The sequence below is a fragment of the Panthera uncia genome, chromosome F2 (assembly GCF_023721935.1).
Source record: "Panthera uncia isolate 11264 chromosome F2, Puncia_PCG_1.0, whole genome shotgun sequence".
Classification (NCBI taxonomy): Eukaryota; Metazoa; Chordata; class Mammalia; order Carnivora; family Felidae; genus Panthera; species Panthera uncia.
This window is the reverse complement of record NC_064812.1, coordinates 79100109-79110665: the sequence shown is the minus strand read 5'-3', so window position 1 is coordinate 79110665 and position 10557 is coordinate 79100109.

Here is a 10557-nt window from a genome sequence, read left to right as displayed (position 1 = left end):
TAGATCTTTGATTTCCTTCTCTTGTCCCACTGCACTAGCTAATACTTTCATTAAGAGGTCAAGAGCAGTGGTGGGGAGAAACATCACTGCTTTTTCCCTTCATGGAGAGGGTCTAATCTCTCACCATTAAATATGATTCAGGTTTTATCTCCTCTGGGCAAAAACCAGTGAGAACAATTGCTGAATCTTATAGTAAGAGTTGTTTAGTTTGTAAGAAAGCGCCGAACTGTCTTTGAAACTGACTGTACCATTTTGAATGTCCACCAGCTATGAATGGCAGTTCCTGTCACTTCACATCCTTGCTAACCTTTGGTAAGGTCAGTGTTCTGGGATGAGATGAACAGTAGTATCTCGTTGTTCTTTTGATTTGCGCTTCCCTGATCTGTCTCGGTTTTTCATTTGATTGGCATATTAGATCATTCAAATATGCCAGTTCAAATAATCCATTTTCAAATTAAGAGTGACTGTTGACATAGTCAGATTGATATCTACGATGTGCATGACTGTTTACTATTCATCGATCTTGGTTTTTTGTTTGTTTGTTTTTCTTTTCCTCTTTTTCTACCTCTCTGGCTTCAGTCCAGAGGAGACACACAGCTCGGAGCTGAAGCTTGGAGTGTCATGCTTTCCAAAAGTTCTCAGCTCCTGCTACTTGAAATGCCTTCGCCTCATCTCTCTCCTTACACGTGTGTTGTATCTTCGGAATTGCCTCAAAGTCCTTGCAGATTCTGCTTTTCCATTCGCATTTATTTATTTTTTTCTTTCTTTGTATTTCAGTTTGGGAAGTTTCTAATGCCCTATTTTCAAGCTCACTGACTCTTTCCTTAACCCCATCTAGGCTTCTGATGAACCCACTGACGGCACCCTTCATTTCTGTTACACATCTTTTGGTCCTAGCATGTCCTTTTGATCCTTTCTTACAGTCTCTCTCTCTCTGTTTGCACGGCCTCTCTGTTTCTGCAAGCCCCCTCCTTTGTCCGGGAGAGTCCAGATTACGGCTCCTGCAGCCTGTCCTTCCTTCAAGCTGATCTCAGATCTTTCTCGGTATTCACCTGTCTCTCCCGGGTGCGGGTCGGCGGTTTGCTCTCAGATCTCAGTTCTCTGATGGGTACGACAGAAGTTGTTGACTTTGGGCTTGTTCATTTTTTTCTTATCATAAGATGGAAATGCCTGCTTCCAAGCTCTTTGTTCAACAGAACTGAAACAAGGAGCTGACCAACTTTCAAGTAGCAGTGTCCACACTCTTTATTTTATGGTTTTCTTCTCTGGGCAGAAAACCAGGCAGTAAGTGTGAAAGGTAGACCTTCTATTTATTTATCTACCTACTTAGTTTGAAGTATAGTTGACATTTGATATCGTATTTAGGTATACAACATAGTGACTCAATAATTCTGCAGACTATGCCCTGCTCGCTGCCGTAAGTGTAGCCATCATCTTTCACCACCAACATAATTGCAATATTATTGACTATATTTCTCGTGCTGTGCTTTTCATTCCTGTGACTTATTCGTCTTATAATGAAAGTTCATACCTCTTCATCCCCTTAATCTATTTCGCCCATCCCCTCCACTCCTCCCCTGCGGCAACCACCAATTTGTCCTCTATGTTTATGACTCTGTTCTGTTTGGTTCTGTTGGTTCCTGTGTTATGATTTTTAGATTCCAGAAATAAGTGAAATCATCTGGCATTTGTTTTTCTCTGTATCACTTATTTCACTTAGCATCATACCCTCTAGGTCCCTCCGTGTGTATCTTTTAATTGGGCATTCCACATATTTGTTAGGACCAGAGAGAGAGAGAGAGAGAGCTTAATGCACAAGTTCATCCATTGTACTATCTTGTCCTGCTGTCTGGTTGATGCAAAAAAACACATGTACACATGTGTGTAGTGAAGAATAATGCGACACTTTTAGCTTAAAGAATAAGGAATTCTAAAAGGCATGTAGGATGACTAGAAATAACTAGGCAATGTCAATGCAATTTTTGTAGCAAATATAAGATTTTTAAACCTAATAATTCTGTTGTTATTGATGAGCTCTGTAAAGGACAGCCCTGCCTTAGAGACCTTTCAGTTTTATAAGGTCATGAAAAATATACAGTGATATTTCCTGAAAAAAAAAAATGTAGTGGATACATTTTGTGTACAGACGCAGAATGTAATCTAAATCCAACAATTTACTAGTGCCTTAAAATTGGAACAGACATGTTTGATTTTCTCAAGTTGGGGAGGCTGCTACAGCTTAGTCGTCTGTGGTGCTTCCTTTGAAGCATATCTGCAAGTGAGATTTATTTTCTTAAAGTGAAGAACTTTTTTTTTTTTAATTTTTTTTTTCAACGTTTTTTATTTATTTTTGGGACAGAGAGAGACAGAGCATGAACGGGGGAGGGGCAGAGAGAGAGGGAGACACAGAATCGGAAACAGGCTCCAGGCTCCGAGCCATCAGCCCAGAGCCTGACGCGGGCTCGAACTCACGGACCGCGAGATCGTGACCTGGCTGAAGTCGGACGCTTAACCAACTGCGCCATCCAGGCGCCCCAGTGAAGAACTTTTTTAAGTGTTTGTTCATTTGTTTTGAGAGAGAGAGAGGGGGGGAGCACAAGCAGGGGAGAGGCAGAGAGAGAGAGAGGGAGAGAGAGAATCCCAGACAGGCTCCACACTGTCAGCACTGAGCCCAACACGGGACTTGATCCCACGATCCCTGAGATCATGACCTGAGCTGCAATCAAGAGTCGATACGTAACCAATTAATCCACTCAGGAAGTTTTAATTTGTTAATATTTTAAATTATTTTTACTATACCTGCACCTGTACTAGGTATGTTTTTGTTGTCTAATGAACGTGGCATTGAATGGATAGAATGAATCCTGGATTATCCGGGCATGAACTGTGTTCACAGTGAATTATCCTGACAGTGTTTTTCTGTCTTCTTACCAGCCAAAAAAAATTTTTGGTCTAGATACCTTCAAGTAAACTACAAGTTTTATTCTTGTAAATATTAACCTAGGATCAATAAATGTGAAAACAAATCTTTGAAAATCGATATAATTAATCCTAAAATGAAACAAATACTTTAATGGCAGCCCCCATCATTGCTAAACAGAGTTAGACAAAGATTAAATAATGGAATGACTTCCACCATTTGGTTTGTAACACTCAAGGATTTCTTCAAATATCCCCAAAGAGTATTGTAATACTGCCAACAAATTTATAAAAAAGAGTTATTTTCATGGTATTTATTTCTTAGAAGTGGCAGGGTGCACAGTGAACCAAATTGGAAGGTAGACGTAATTGCATAGAGTCACTAATTAACATTGCTCTTAGACAAGTTGTGTATCTTTTCAGATTCTATCTGTAGTGTAAGACTCCTGCAATGACTAAAATTCATACGTGGATAATTCATGATTGATTTTTTCAGGATTAACATTTTAGAATCATTGTTGTTTAACAGTACAAGTGGGAAAACAGGTGTTACAAAATTAGACCAAAAAAAAATGTAATGCAATTAGGACAAAATATGTTGACCCTAAAAAACTATGAGCAGTGGATCTTTTTTTATCACATAGTGATATTCAGATAAATTTCATAACAACGTAGAGAAATTTGGAGCTTTATTTAGCACTTCTATCGGTAGAGTATCAGAAATCTGTTTGACCTAATATGGAAATGTTGAAAGGATGCATTTTACATATATGCCGTCTTCACTACTATTATTTGAAAATGATTAATATATGTGGAAATATTAATAGAAATATAGAATAGTAATAGAAAACTATTTCTGACATTTGAGCTGCTTTGGATCAGAACTTTATTTTCAGAGAATGCTACCTTTCATTTTCTCTGTACGATTATATTCACTTAATAATAATGACTACGTTGCATGCTTACTTCATGCCAGTCACTGTGTTAATTCTTTAATGTTTTGACTCTTTGAATTCTGATAGCAACATATGTAGTCAATGATCTCTTCCTCCGATTCACCTTGAAATAATAAGTGTATTAGATCTATTACAGTCAGAGCTGGGATCCCAGGCAAGCAATTTGATTTTAGAACTGGTAAGTGTTACTTCTCCATTAAGAGAATTTTAAGAGAAATCAAATCATTACCATCTCTGATACTTTTTAAAAGAGAGATATCAAGTATTCACAGAAAGTGTTGTATCTTCATAAGAAACACTACAATTGGAAAGATAAAATCATTGTGTTGTAATGGGATGGAAGAATTTGTACATTAAATAATGTCAGGCACCCAGTTTCAGAATTTATATTCCTGTTATTTATTCTGTGTCTCCTAGTGTATGAGTCAACCTCTGTGAACAAGATCAACAAGGTTTCCTTTCTCAAGATGCTCACGGTTCAAAAGGAGAAACAAATGAGCAAAAAATAAATGGCAAACTGGATATGTGCACTGCAGGAAACTGATTATTTTTCAAGGATTTCAGCAATAGTTTTTACAGAATAAAATGTACAATTCTAGAATCCAAACAACATTGGGAGAAGTCTAGGACTCTCACATGTGCCACTTAAAAGCAATGGTTTTTCTCTTAGTCTCTCCATCAGCACACTTATATACAAACTCAGTAATTTCTTGAACATTATTTATTTTAACTTCTATTGTGATAGTAAAGAAAGCCTTTCAAACAAAGCAGCTGTGTTGCCTGGGCAACACTTTTCTTTCCTGTATTCATCTGGTTCCAGATAGGGGACCATTTTAACCATCAGTAAAGATATGCAGATTATATCCCCTAATGAAAGGGATTCTATCCAAGCTGAGTAATGAGATTCGCTTGTAGGAGAAATACCTCACTATAAAACAATATGGGATTTGGTGTTGAAACGCAGGATTACATGGACACTATAACATCATCGCTGTATACCTATTGGGCATCCATTAGGCAAACATTATCTGAGTGTATCAATAGTGTAGGATATAGATAAAAAAACACACACGACTCTCACTTTCCAAGAGTTCACGGGTTAGCCGGAAAGACATAAGAGCAAATAAAAACAAAAACAACAACAAAAAACCCAAAAACCTGATACTTCACCATAAGAAAAATGTGATTTTGTTTTTTCACTACAAAGTGCCACTGTGATTTGGGACAGTTAATTCGCATTCTGACATGTGGTCTGTTCACTGAGGCTCTGTCTAGATATACTCAGAAGCAGAAAAATTCAAATTCCAAACATGCTATCGAGCGGAGCAGATCAGACCCGGGTTGTCCATGTGGCAGTGTGGTTGGCAGAAATTCAAAAGTAGCATTCACTTCCTTTGAGCAGCTGTGTTTTACGATCAAGCTGACCGATGTGAATGGAAGTTTGGGTTGGAATGTTTTTCGGAACCGTGCTGTCAGAGGATGTGTGGACGCAGCCACAATTTTAGGCCTGTGCAGTGCTGAGCATTTCGGTGATGCCTCCCCCCAATCACCTCCATTTAGAAACAAGTTTTCTGGGGTGCTTGGGTGGCTCCGTCGGTTAAGCGTCCGACTTCGGTTCAGGTCATAGTCTCACAGTCCGTGAGTTCGAGCCCCGCGTCGGGCTCTGTGCTGACAGCTCAGAGCCTGGAGCATGCTTCGGATTCTGTGCCTCCCTCTCTCTCTGCCCCTCCCCTGCTCACGCTCTGTATCTCTCTGTCTCAAAAATAAATAAAAACATTAAAAAAACAATGGACACAAGTTTTCTTATGCCCCAAACTACTTAGAAACTGGCCTGTCCTGATCACAGGGCCACGGCCTTACGTTCCCTTTTTCTTTAAAGTATGCATATGTGCATCCATACAGTATTCAAATGTAGAAACATTTTAGAAGGAGATTATGAGTTTAATTAACTTTATCCCAGATGACCATTCGCATAGTGTTTGCCACAGAGTAATAAGAATCAACAACAATAAAATTCTCACGAACAGTATCTGGTTTAGTTGAAAACTTGAAGTAGTGAGAGGTCTTAATTAGAATAGCTAATTGATGGAAACGATTATTGGCAAATCCATTGATTGACATTAATTGTAAAATCAGGATTTTTTGTTGTTTTGTTTTGTTTTGTTTTTAAAGAAGGGGGTTTCGCTCTCCATCATGAGTATGGCTCAGGTGTGTCTTCCCTTGTGACAAATGTCTCACTCTGTGGTGCTGACAGCCTGGGACATCTGTCATTCTGGGGATTGTTTTAGATGAGGCGGCTTATTTCACTGGTCGGCTTGATGTTCTTCTTTCTTATCTTTTCATGTAGGTGCCTTCCAAAGCTGCGAAGGGACAAGAACAATTTTAAATCCCCTCTTTCAATATTATTGATCTGTTTTTATTTTTTGTTTTTAGATTTCTTAGCATTTATTATTTCTGGCCCAATATGTTCATTGTATGCATCATTATTTTCTTCTCAACTGTTGTTCAAATATGGAACTCTTATCCCTCCGGTAGGACTTATTGCTGAAGGAAAATATGTGCTAATTATTTTGTCAGTAATCATCTATCCAGTTGTTGTGAGAACCTGGTGAAAGGAAAATAAGAAAATTCAAGAAATTCACATCTTAAAGAGTGGTGATTGCCTTGGAGGAAGGAGGTAGTTGCCACTGATACGGCACTTGTTTATTTTAAGTTACTGCAACAAATTTGTTTCTGATTTTATCTGGAGTAGTGTGTACTAGCCTGCATGATTAAAATAACCTTTTTTTTTTTTTTTTTAGGACAGATGCAATAATTACAGCTTCTTTTAAATTGAGGTATAATTACCATGCAGTGTTACGTTTTTTTCTGGTGTTCAATATAATGATTCAACACTCCTGTTCATTCCTTAGATCAAGATAAGGGTCATCTTCATCTCCTTTATCTGTTTCATCTATTTGCACATCTGCCTCACCTCTGGCAGCCACCAGTTTGTTGAAACTTGTTTTTTAACAGTGGAAAGAATTTGGGTGTGAGGACGATCTGGCTGCAATACTTGCCCTCCCATTGATCACCAGGGTGGGTTTGGCTGAGCTGCCTGGCTAGACGGGCTTCCCCTTTCTGTCTCACTGCCTGGTAGGCATCCCTCCCCAAACTGTGCACTGGATTGAAGATGATGACCTCCTATAGAGCTGGACTGTTCTTTGGTCAAGGACATAATAATCCCAAGCCCTCGCTAGAATCTCCAAACAAGCCCCCAAGGTCCATTAGTAGAACAATGGAGGTGGTCAGACCTCCAAACATCCAATCGAGGTACATTCACAAATCGCGATATCTGAATGTTAAGAAAGGAAATGTTCAGTATCTTGAGATTTTTTTTTTAATAAAGAGAAGAAAGTTGCTAAAGTTATATGTCAACAATAAACTGGGAAACATAATTTGCTGAATGTTTTTAGAGACTATTAGATACATTTACCCCAGAATACATGCCAGAAGAACATTTGGAGTAGCATGATTACCCAGAGATTTGTCAATACAGCAGGTGTTATGTTAATATTTAACAGAAAGAGAAAATGTATTTATTGGATTTGGAGGGAAGAACCCTCCAAGAGTTTAAGGGCAAATGCAGAAAAATATTTTTTAAAGCTTATTAGTATTGAACACTAATAGAATAAATATTCCGACACCAAAAGGAAGTTGAATTCTAAGGCTATGATTCAGCATGGTCCAGATATGTTAATTTAATAAAAGTGAACTTTATCATTATATGAGTGTTTACACATTTAAATATTACTAATTTAAGTATGATTGGTATATTGTTATATGTCGCAAGTCATTGCATATTGCTGATATATAATCGTATATAGGAAATGTCTAATAAAGTTACATTAGGCCATGATGAGAGTTGTATTAATGGAGTAGGAGTAGACTTTTTAAAATTACTAGGAAGGTGGTCCAGAGGGCTAAGGAATTTTAGATCTGTTATGTGTCTAAATCAATTTTTAAAATGCTATTATCTGACCTTAGTAATTGCTCGCTAATATCGCAATTCAACACCTTCATAATAAGGTGGTGACTACGTAATAATGTTCTTATCCCGTTTCATAAAATTAAAATAAGTCAACAGTAGATTTAATAGAAAAAAGGCAAATGGAAGCCCACAGGGCCAACTCTATATACAGTTTAATCCTGAGATCTGGCGTAGACTTATGATAATAAAAGCCTATTATATTTAGCGTCTCTTTATATTCTACAAAGTTTTATTTTCATATCTAATAAAAATAGCCTCATTTTTGACAACTGTACAGATTTTTAGACCAAGAAAGATTACTTGATTTTCAAATGACCCTGAGAGTGATATAAAAGCTCCCAAACCCTGTGCTCTGCTGTCTGTTCTGTGCTGTTAACCACGTCATTATCAGGAGAGTCAGTAGATTTGAACATGAGGGAAAGACTGGGGACTGAAGTCATTCAGAGCCGTGATAAAAAGAGGGTGTAGGGGCGCCTGGGTGGCTCAGTCGGTTAAGCGGCCGACTTCGGCTCAGGTCATGATCTCACGGCCTGTGAGTTCGAGCCCCGCGTCGGGCTCTGTGCTGACAGCTCAGAGCCTGGAGCCTGTTTCAGATTCTTTGTCTCCCTCTCTCTGACCCTCCCCTGTTCATGCTCTGTCTCTCTCTGTCTCAAAAATAAATAAACGTTAAAAAAAAAGTAAAAAAAAAAAGAGGGTGTATCAGCTCAGTTTGGGGGCTCTGATTCATTTTCTTAATTGGGTTTTCATCAGCCCTGCTCTGGCATCAAAGCAAATGAAACAAAAATATCCTATTACCCCAGACCTTGGGATAGGAGAGTGTCCTGTGTGTTCGCAACTGCTGAAATATTATTCAGCGTGCGCTGATTCTCTGCGTTGAAATTTGCGTCTATATGGCTTTGTTCATATTTTTCACGATAGTAAAAATTTGGATTTTTAATACAAATGCTGTTTTATAAAATGAAGGCAATATTTTCTGGTGAGCAACATGAACAGTATACTTACAATCCCTACGGCCTCTAAAGGGTTTAAAGAAGGTGGAAAGAAATTACAGGATTAAAGTCTGGAAGAATGTTTAGCACTGTGTGCAACGCTGTTTTGCTTCTGAACACCCTCAACCATTTCAGTTATTTATGAAAAAAAAAATGTTTAACATTTCACAAAAGAAAATCATTCATGTTCAACTCTATTAGCTTGCAGCATATAAGAATACTCATTATGTGGTTATTGGTGTGTATGTGTGCATGTGTGTGTGTGGTTGTTATATATTCATATTTATTTAAACTCATAAGTACCTATGTTATATATTCTTAGAAATAGAAAAGAGCTATTCACCTTTAGAAGTGTAAGAACTTATAAAGTACTTGGCAATCACGATTACATTGTTCCTCTCCTTCCTTTCCAATACCGGAGCTTAGAGTGAACGTTTCAATTCAACAAATGCTATTTTGCTTAAAATAATACTTTATCATGATAATAATGTGTTTTAGTTATGGAAATTTTTAAAAATACAGAAGTAAAGTGACATAAAAAGCAGCAACCGTCAGGCTTCATATTCCGACATATGTACAGCAGACTAATTTCCTAAATAAATGTCTTAATATATTATGTATAAAAAATAAAGCCCAGATATCCCTGTTTCGAGCACAGTTGACTTGGCAAGAGAGTGGGAGAAATGCCAAAGGGTGAAACCACAAATTGGAAGGCTAATGAGGCACCAGAGCTGAGGGCTGCCGCGAGAGAACTTGATCCTCAATGGCCCAAATGTCTCCATTTTAACGGCCTCGTGAAGAAGAAAGGACCAGTCCTGAACAAGGTGGGATATCATTATAAGGATCTCTCACCAAAACAGACTCCAGAAGGTGATTTTCCCAAGAAAGGGCAAGTTATAAAAAGAAGAAAGTACTCAAAGGATAAGACAGAGGGGAAACTTTATGTAGAAGGAGGAAAAACAGGGCTAAAGAATTTGTAATATATCCTTTAGACTAGAATCCCTCTACTGCTATAGTCCTCAAAAGACATAAATCTGTCATTTACTTGAAGAAGGTCCCAATTGGTGACCCCTCCCAGGTACCTAATGGAATGAATAAAGGGAATCCACTTTAAATCAAAGCCTCAAATATCCCGCAGATACAATTTCATTGATCATAATCCCACAGTCCTCACAGTCACATCAATGGAAGATACAAACCATGATGAGCAAGCAGAAGCGGAAGCAACAAACAGCCATGACAAAGCAACAGAACTTCAAGGTGCAATCGTCAGATTGTGAAAGGCCAGTGACACAAGAGAACTGTAGTGTAGCTTTATCACTATATGTTAAAATAGACCTGATGACCAAAGCCTTTCTAGAAATTGGACATCAAAGTTAAAGTTACCAGGAGAAAATCACAATCCTAAACTTTCATGAACATAGTAACGTAACTTTAAAGTACGTAAAACCAAAAGTGAATGAACTGCAAGAAAGAAGTGATCTCTCTACAGATCTTTTTGGAAAGATGCGAGATTTTTAATTAAGTTTTTATTTTAATCCCCGTTTAGTTAACATACAATGTTGTATCAGTTCCAGGTGTACAGTATAGTGATTCAACATTTTTATATGTTACTCATCAAGATAAGAGTATTCTTAATCCCCATCACCTGTTTGAACCATCC